Below are 8527 nucleotides of genomic sequence, written 5' to 3' on the forward strand. Positions count from 1 at the left end.
ATGAGGGAGGAAATCAGCCATATCCTTCTCAAAAGAAACATCCCAGCATTCACCTCGACTGATTTTGGGAAACCTTTAAAAACCTAAATTTTAATGGTCACACTGTTACCCTCCAAAATGCAAGGTCAGTGTTTTACCACTCCTCTCATTTTTGAAATAATCTGAAATGATTAAAGGGGATTAAAGGAAGTTGCATAATGAAATAATTATCTCAACCAACAGAATATGGAAAGAATAAAAAGTACCAAATGAGTGAGAACATTGCTAATAATCTCAGTGTGCTAGAAACATACCAAAATGAAGTGCAATAATTGTAGCAGCATTTCCTTATGAAGCATTACTTTACAATATTATGCGTAATTATGTTACATGAGATGGAACAAGCTGCTGAGAAGCAAATCTGGTGATACCATCAGTGATAAAGAATGAAACACATGTGTAAAGATTTAGGAATGCAACAAATAGATCTGTACAATGTTTCTCGATTTCTCCAGTGTACAAGACAACATTCAGTTAAAAACTGCATTTTTCTTATGGCTTCTTATGGCACAGGGTTGGCGTGTTTATTAACAGATTTGACATGGTTAGTTTAAGGGGTGGCCGAATGCGCCTTCATAGCAACCCTGTTACCCCCATGAAGCAGAAGACTTGTACCCCAGATGTCTGCATGTAGTGTTACTCATGTGAAAGTGAGTGAAAGTTTTTGAAACGTTTGTGAGTTGTGTAACTAAGGGTGAGACTTGGGTACCAGTCCTGTGTCCACCTTAGTGGAATTTGGTAAACCACCTAAAAATGACATACAAGCAGGCCAGCATACCAACTCTCATCGTTAATCTACCAAGAGGATTCAATCCGGTGCCAGCACACCCATCCTGGAAAGGGTGCCTTAACATGCATACACAGCTATCCAGGTGGGTTAATTAGAAACTATAAACAATACAATGAAAGAAGCAAACATATTGTCAAAGTAGAGTGGAATCATCAAAAAGAGTTAAGCCAAAGGTTAAAATTAGAGTAGAACACTCACATGAACTAAAGTTAAAATATGTCATTAGATTGACACAAGATCAGAGAGATCAGAGAGATTAGAGCCCACACAGAGGCATACCGACAATCCTTCTTTCCACGAACAATACGAGACTGGAATAGAAGGGAGAACCGATAGAGGTACTGAAGGTACCCTCCGCCACACACCGTCAGATGGCTTGCGAAGTATGGATGTAGATGTAGATGTAGATGTAGATCACTAAAGATAAGGGATGAAAATATTGGGAAGAGGATATGATACATGGCAACAAAAGTAAATATTACATGCAGCCAACATCAGAGTAGTGCCAGAGAATCGAGAAGAGATGAGAAAAGATTTCACATCAATGAAGCTATGATAAAGATCATGAAGTGAGTGTAAACCATCTAAGAGCATAGTTTAATAAGAAGAAAGAACAAGAACATAATCGAAAAACAGGAGGAGGTACTAAGAATACTTGAATGTACATGAGTTATACATACATTAGGGCTAGTTGTAACAGAGGAAGACAACATAGCAGCTATAACATAAACAGTATTATGTGACAAGCTGATACTATAAGGAAATGAAGGAAGAAATGGTGTAGTGGCTGTTTGACACAAGAAGAATGAGAGAGGAGTGAGGAATAAAAACTAAACTAGGAGAGTGATCAGATGATGAAAGCCTCTTTTGATGACTGGAACTTGGCTTGTAAAATCAGTTATTGAAAGAATTTAAAAGAATAGGGACTGGTTAATATGGTACAAAAAAAAAAGTCACAAGACAAAACAATATGAGGTGTACTAGTGAAGTTGGCACATGATTTGCAAAATACTTGATCATCAGAGAGTAAATAAGTGAGATTTCAGTTTAATCCATTTTACCAAACATGACCATCTCAACACTTCTGTACTTTAGTTTTGTGTCTTTATATGTGTAGTCATATGCTTATAAAATGCATGTATACAGGATAAATAAGAAATAGAGAAAAATTGTTTTGAATAAGTTATTATTTAAAATGTTAACACATAACTTGATACATTTTTCCAAAGAGAGAGATACACAACACCCTTTGAGACTAAAGCTGTCAGACAATATGATCTGTGATATGAATGATACGATACATAACATTCTAGCATACTTTGTCTATATGCCACACCACACAAAAAGGTAACAACATTTACTTGATGTCTTATTTTTGTTCATACTGTTCTGTTGGTGTGAAAATAAAAGCGGAATATCTGCTGACAATAAATATACAGAGCCTCTCTTACTGACAAGTCAAGAAAGCAGCAACAGAGACAGATGTGTTTGCATCTCCTACACGACTGCTTCTGCACATAATATTAGAGAAAAATGAAACTGGATGTCACGTTTTTGATAATTGCTATTTCTTATTTTATTAATAATGTATGTAATTGCATTTTCCCCGTAGGAGTTCCAGCCTGTTATATAACAATTCCAACTCACTCTGTTATAAAATGATGTAAGAAATTAATTGGTATCATTGCTACATTCTTGAGGCTTAAGAAATAAACAGTTCAGTAGTACATTGTGTGGTTTAAAGTATTTTTGGCTGTTGAAAATATTTTATGATCTACATAAGCAGTTAAAGTTTGGCACTTGGACTAAAATGTCAAATATCATGTAAAAATATTTTCATGTAAGATTCATAAATAATGTTAATTCCTCTTTTGAAATGATCATAAGTTATGATGCTTATTACATAATTGTTGCAGTGTAAATGTTGTTTTGAGAATAAATGGTATCATTTGGTAACAAGAGTTAAATTTCTGTAACTGAAAGGATGACAGTTCTGTCGTGCATCAGATTTGCCTGTGATTATAAATTCTTGGTCCTTATTAACTATTCCTGTACTTTAGTGAGATCCAGAGATGGGAGTTCTTGTTTCATACAAGCAGTCTTTGTTTATTAAACAGATACCACAGCAAAAGGTCCAAAAGGTCCATGCCGTGGAATGAGGAGATTACATGTGCAAATATTCACATGATGCCCTCCAGCATTTAACATACAAGTTTTAATCAATTAGTCAATCCATTTCTTTGAACTAGTAGCCTTGCTGCTCAATTTTCCACCAATTTTTATGTTCTCAAACAATTTCCTTTTATATTGACAGAAAACATAAAATTTTCCATTGCTATAATGAGGCTTATTTATATCATAGATGTATCTTTGTGTATTTATATATGAGAGATTACATGTGATTTATCTTAAAATCCTACTTAAATATGTTAAGTGATGACATTTTGTAACTGGCAGTTGAAAAAAAATTTTTATTTACTTTCACTTTCAATGAGAGCAAATCGCATCTTCCATTGGGAATTGTTGCTCTGAAAACAAACTTTTATGGAATTATTTGATATACATGTAACTGTCACCTGGTTTAGAGAAGGATGTTTTCTGTTCTTGAATGAGGAAGCTTTTTCAGTGAAGTGTTGTTAAATGCATTGCTGAACAATTAATATGTAACTGATGGTAGAATGTGCATCACACACTACTTACTTATGATGGGAACAGTAGTGAAATTTAGACACTCAAAACTAGAAAACATGTCTCAGTACTTGTCATCCAAAATGTGTCTCTGTGAATAGGTGACAAAAGGGTTTGGCTGGCTGAAACAACTTTCTATTTCTTTAACAACTGTAATCAGTGAATTAAAGGATAAAAAATCCATACTTACCAACATAAAATGCAGAAGTATATTGAAGAATATAAAATAAGTAAAACCTTTAATTCTCAAAATGAAAAAATGGTTTCTGCAGACGTAAAGACAAAAATGCCGAGAGAGGTCCATTAGGATGGTGGCATGAAATAAGGGTGAAAACAGCACTCTATCATTCAGGACCATACATAAAGAGGATATAAAATACAAGATAGTTCTTTCATTTTTTGAACCATCTGTGTTATATTTTCTTCATAGCAGAAGCCCTGTTGATCACTCCTGTGAATAGTACTTTTTAGTGCCTTTCACATATTTCCTGTTCTCTGTTTGTTTTTTAACTCTGGGATATTGTGTAGCTGATGGTAATTACTCCTTTGTACTAGTACCCAAGAGTATATGTCTAACATATGATGACAAGAAGATAGAAGAAGTGGACAGTGTTAAATTCTTGGGATTACAGCTTGATAATAAATTCAACTGGGAGGAGCACACCACAGAACTGCTGAAGCGTCTTAACAAATCTCTGTTTGCAATGCGAATTTTGTCAGACATAGGGGATATAAAAATGAAAAAGCTGGCATACTATGCTTACTTTCATTCCATAATGTCATATGGGATTATTTTTTGGGGTAATTCATCAAGCCAAGCTAAAGTTTTCCGGGCACAAAAACGTGCAGTAAGAATTATATGTGGTGTGAACTCAAGAACGTCCTGCAGAAGCCTGTTTAGGGAACTAGGGATACTAACTACAGCTTCCCAATATATTTATTCCTTAATGAAATTTGTCATTAAAAATATATCACTTTTTCAAACCAACAGCTCAATTCATGGAATCAATACTAGAAATAAGAATAATCTTCACAAGGATTTAAAGTCACTTAGTCTTGTACAAAAAGGTGTGCATTATTCAGGAACACACATTTTCAATAACTTGCCAGCAGCCATAAAAAGCTTAACAACCAATGAAATTCAGTTTAAGAGAAGCCTAAAGGATTTATTGGTGGCCAACTCCTTCTACTCCATTGATGAATTTCTTAGTAAAACCAACTGATTTGTATATAAGTACAACATAACTTCTGCACAATTTCAGTGCAGTAATGTGTTCACTGAAAATTTGTGTGTGTGTGTGTGTGTGTGTGTGTGTGTGTGTGTGTGTGTGTGTGTAAGTATAATCTAACTTCTGCACCATTTCAGTGCAGTAATGTGTTCATTGTAAATAAGTATTTCAGTAGTTGTATTACATGTTTATTACCTTATAAATAAATAAAAAACTTTTTTATTTTAAATTCAGTGCATTAGTATTTGTAAAATGAGTCTTAGTGTTCATTAAAATATGACGATCATTCCACTTGGGACCTGTGGAATGGTACATTAGCTTATTTGTTTTAGTTGTAAATATTTGTCATGTATTGTTGTTTTTCTGACATGTTCCACATCCTGGAGGACCTCCTCACTACGGATCAATTGGAATGAAAGTAAATCTAATCTAATCTAATCTAATTAACACTATTGTCACAATTACAAAAGCATGATAAGTTACTCTATGATTTGATATAACAGCAGTCTGTCAACCACAAGGACACGCAATATAATCACACATTTTTTCAAAGAAGGATTCTTCATTGTGGAATGGTCATATGAACACATCATTTATCATATGGCAGATTTTAACTGCCAAGAACGCTCAGTTGCTGGCTTCTAGAAATGTGTAGATCATTATCTATTCTCATTTGTATTATGCCTCATCTGTTCCTAAAAAATTACATCCCTAGTAAAACTATATTTTAATACAGCTGGGAAATTCAAGGCATATTGGAATGATGTGCACAAAATACATATATGCATTTCAGATATCCATTTTTGGGTTGGTGACAGGACTACTTAAACATTTATACTGGGGCTTATTTGACTGGATTCTCATCCACCTAATCCACTAAGCATTTTACAAATTCATAAAACATCAAGAACCTGTTCTCTAATTGGGTCACTGGCATGTACTTTATATTTTTCCAAATGTGCCTTGAACCAATAGTTCAGGAGATAATGTGGTTTCTTTGCTAAAAATCTTTTTTTACTGAAGATGGTGACATTTTAGGCCTGTATGTTATTGTTTACTGTACTCTTAACTTTGATAAAAGATTTTACAAACACCACTAATTAAAATATATGCAGGTATTTTTTCATAACAACAACATTCACTGATTTGTAATTTATATCACACAGCATGTATACAGCAAAGCATGATACAAGTTTTAGATGTTTTTTTTCTCCATTTCTCATTATTTCAAAATATAATCATAAATAAATTCTTTGTTTAAGTAGTAAAAATACATGTCATTTTACTATCAGATAATAAATGAACAATGTTCATAAAACATTAATAGTGCTTGTATGTCATCACATTGTTTAACAGAAAACAAAGAGGAAGGAACTAGTGTTTGAATGCTTGAGCATTTGCTGTGACTATTTGAATGAACAACTCTCAGGCAAACTGCATTTTAAGTAACATAATTGATGAACAAGTTTCATTTAGTTTGTCTTTGTGTTACTCTTTGTTTCTTTTAAAGCATAGAACAGCTGCCTGAGTTGTTTTTTTAAATCTGAACTAGGGGTGGTTGAAGAGTGATTAAGTGATATTTGTTGTGCAAAACAGCCAAAGCTAGTGGCTATTGCATTTGTCTATGCTATGCGCTGCATGTGAGTTTCTGCAGGTGAGTGGTAACCTTCCCTCCTTTTTGTCTGTATGCTCATTTTCATGATTTATAGAAATGTTCGGCTGTGAACCAAACAGTCAAGCCATAAATGCTGATGATATACCTTCAGCATTAAGTTCAACTTTTACTTGTCTTGATATACCAAAGTTTACATAATTCATTATGCCTCATAAAATTTACAGGAATGGCAGTCATAAGTGTGTTTGTTGATTAAAATAACAGTACTAAAATAAGGAAAACTGAACCTTACAATTTACAACCAACCAATTTCTCATTTGAAAGTTAATAAGGAAGAGAGAAATTATTGTTGAGTTCCAGTGTGATATGATGTTACTAACAATATACTAGGTTTAATCTCTCTGCTTTTATGATGTCAACCCTATGGCAGTCACTACATTTGATAATCATATTTCTCAAAATTTGTGTTATAACACTTTTGAAACAGTGAGTGAATATAATACAAACTGAAACCACACACATCAGTAGTTATTCAAGATGGAATAATATAGTTCATTATATGAATTTATCAGTGTTTACATGAATGATGGAGTACTGACATACTCATATATGAATACAAATTGGGACAGCTCATACCTATTGAATATAGGGCTAATTATTTTAAAACTAAACACAAAAAGAATTGTGATTCAACAGGTAGAAAGCAATAAATAAATAGAAAAATACCATACGTGAGGATATAGAAGACAAACAAGGGACATGAAGACAGGAAAAAAAAAAAACTTAACTCATGCAGAAAGTGATAAAACATTTTGTTGACTGGAACCAAATGCTGATGTGTCAGAGAAATGAGAAGGGGTTTGAGAGACGGGGTGGACCTCAAATGTGGTCTATGATGATTACAAGAAGAAATTGTTTTTGTAATCATGATGAACATTGACTACTGAGAGCTACAGAATATCAATTTAGAAGTCTCTGAAGATCTGAAGCCTGATCTGGACATGACACTGCCCTGATATTCTCACACCAACCTTTTTTCATTGTTTAAGTGATGAGAGAGAAACTAAAGTAATGTGTTTCTCATTGTTTGTAGTTGAACAAATGGTAGTATGAAAACAAGAGATTAAGTTCAGAGTTTTCCAACAATAAGTTATTTCTGAAGACTAAACTAAAAAAAAAAGACTACTCCTCCTGAACAGCCCATGAAAGCCCAGCAGTACTGACCGGCCGCCATGTCATCCTAAGCCCATAGGCATCACTGGATGCGGATATGGAGGGGCATGTGGTCAGCACACCGCTCTCCCGGCCGTATGTCAGTTTCTGAGACTTCTCCATCAAGTAGCTCCTCAATTTGCCTCACAAGGGCTGAGTGCACCCCACTTGCCAACAGCACTTGGCAGACTGGATGGTAACTCATCCAAGTGCTAGCCCAGCCCGACAGCACTTAACATGGGTGATCTGATGGGAACCGGTGTTACCACTGTGGCAAGGCCGTTGGCATCTGAAGACTAACTGGAATAATTTCCTGAAATGAAACTGTAAGTTTTGTCTGTTTTGTGTGATAGGAGGCACATTTTTATGCATTTTAATGCAAGGTATTCATTGTGTACAATGTATTCTCATTGCTTTACTAAAAACAGATGTTCCAATTTGATTAGGATATTCCTTGAAACAGAGCTGGCAGGAGTGTAGCACATTGTGGTAATTTTATGTTGCATGAAATGGAGATGGACTCTCTCATGATGTCAGACTTATTTAATTGCACGTGGCTTGGATGAGATTGCTATGTTATGCATCAGTCTTACGTATTTCTTCATTGTTGTTGGCACACCAAACAACACTGATGCAGTATACGGTAGGCTTATACAATGATATGCATAAGACCAAATTGTTTTTAAATGTGGTAACTGGTGTTTCAGTTCTTTTAAGTATTTGGAAAATAATGGAAGAGAGAGCTAAATAATGCTGCTTTTAACAATTTATGGTTTGGTGTTGCATCAGAGAAAGGAAAATTTTCTTGTATTGTTGTAAAACTTCAAATACACATGTTACCCTTTAGGTTGCTAAGGCAGTGGAGAAGGAAGGCTGTTTGCCTGTTTGTGATGCTCCATTTCAGCAATATAGTGAAGAGTGTGTGGAACAAGCTGTTGTTGCTGTAAGTCTAAC

Source organism: Schistocerca cancellata, chromosome 1, assembly GCF_023864275.1.
Source record: "Schistocerca cancellata isolate TAMUIC-IGC-003103 chromosome 1, iqSchCanc2.1, whole genome shotgun sequence".
In the NCBI taxonomy this organism is placed as follows: Eukaryota; Metazoa; Arthropoda; class Insecta; order Orthoptera; family Acrididae; genus Schistocerca; species Schistocerca cancellata.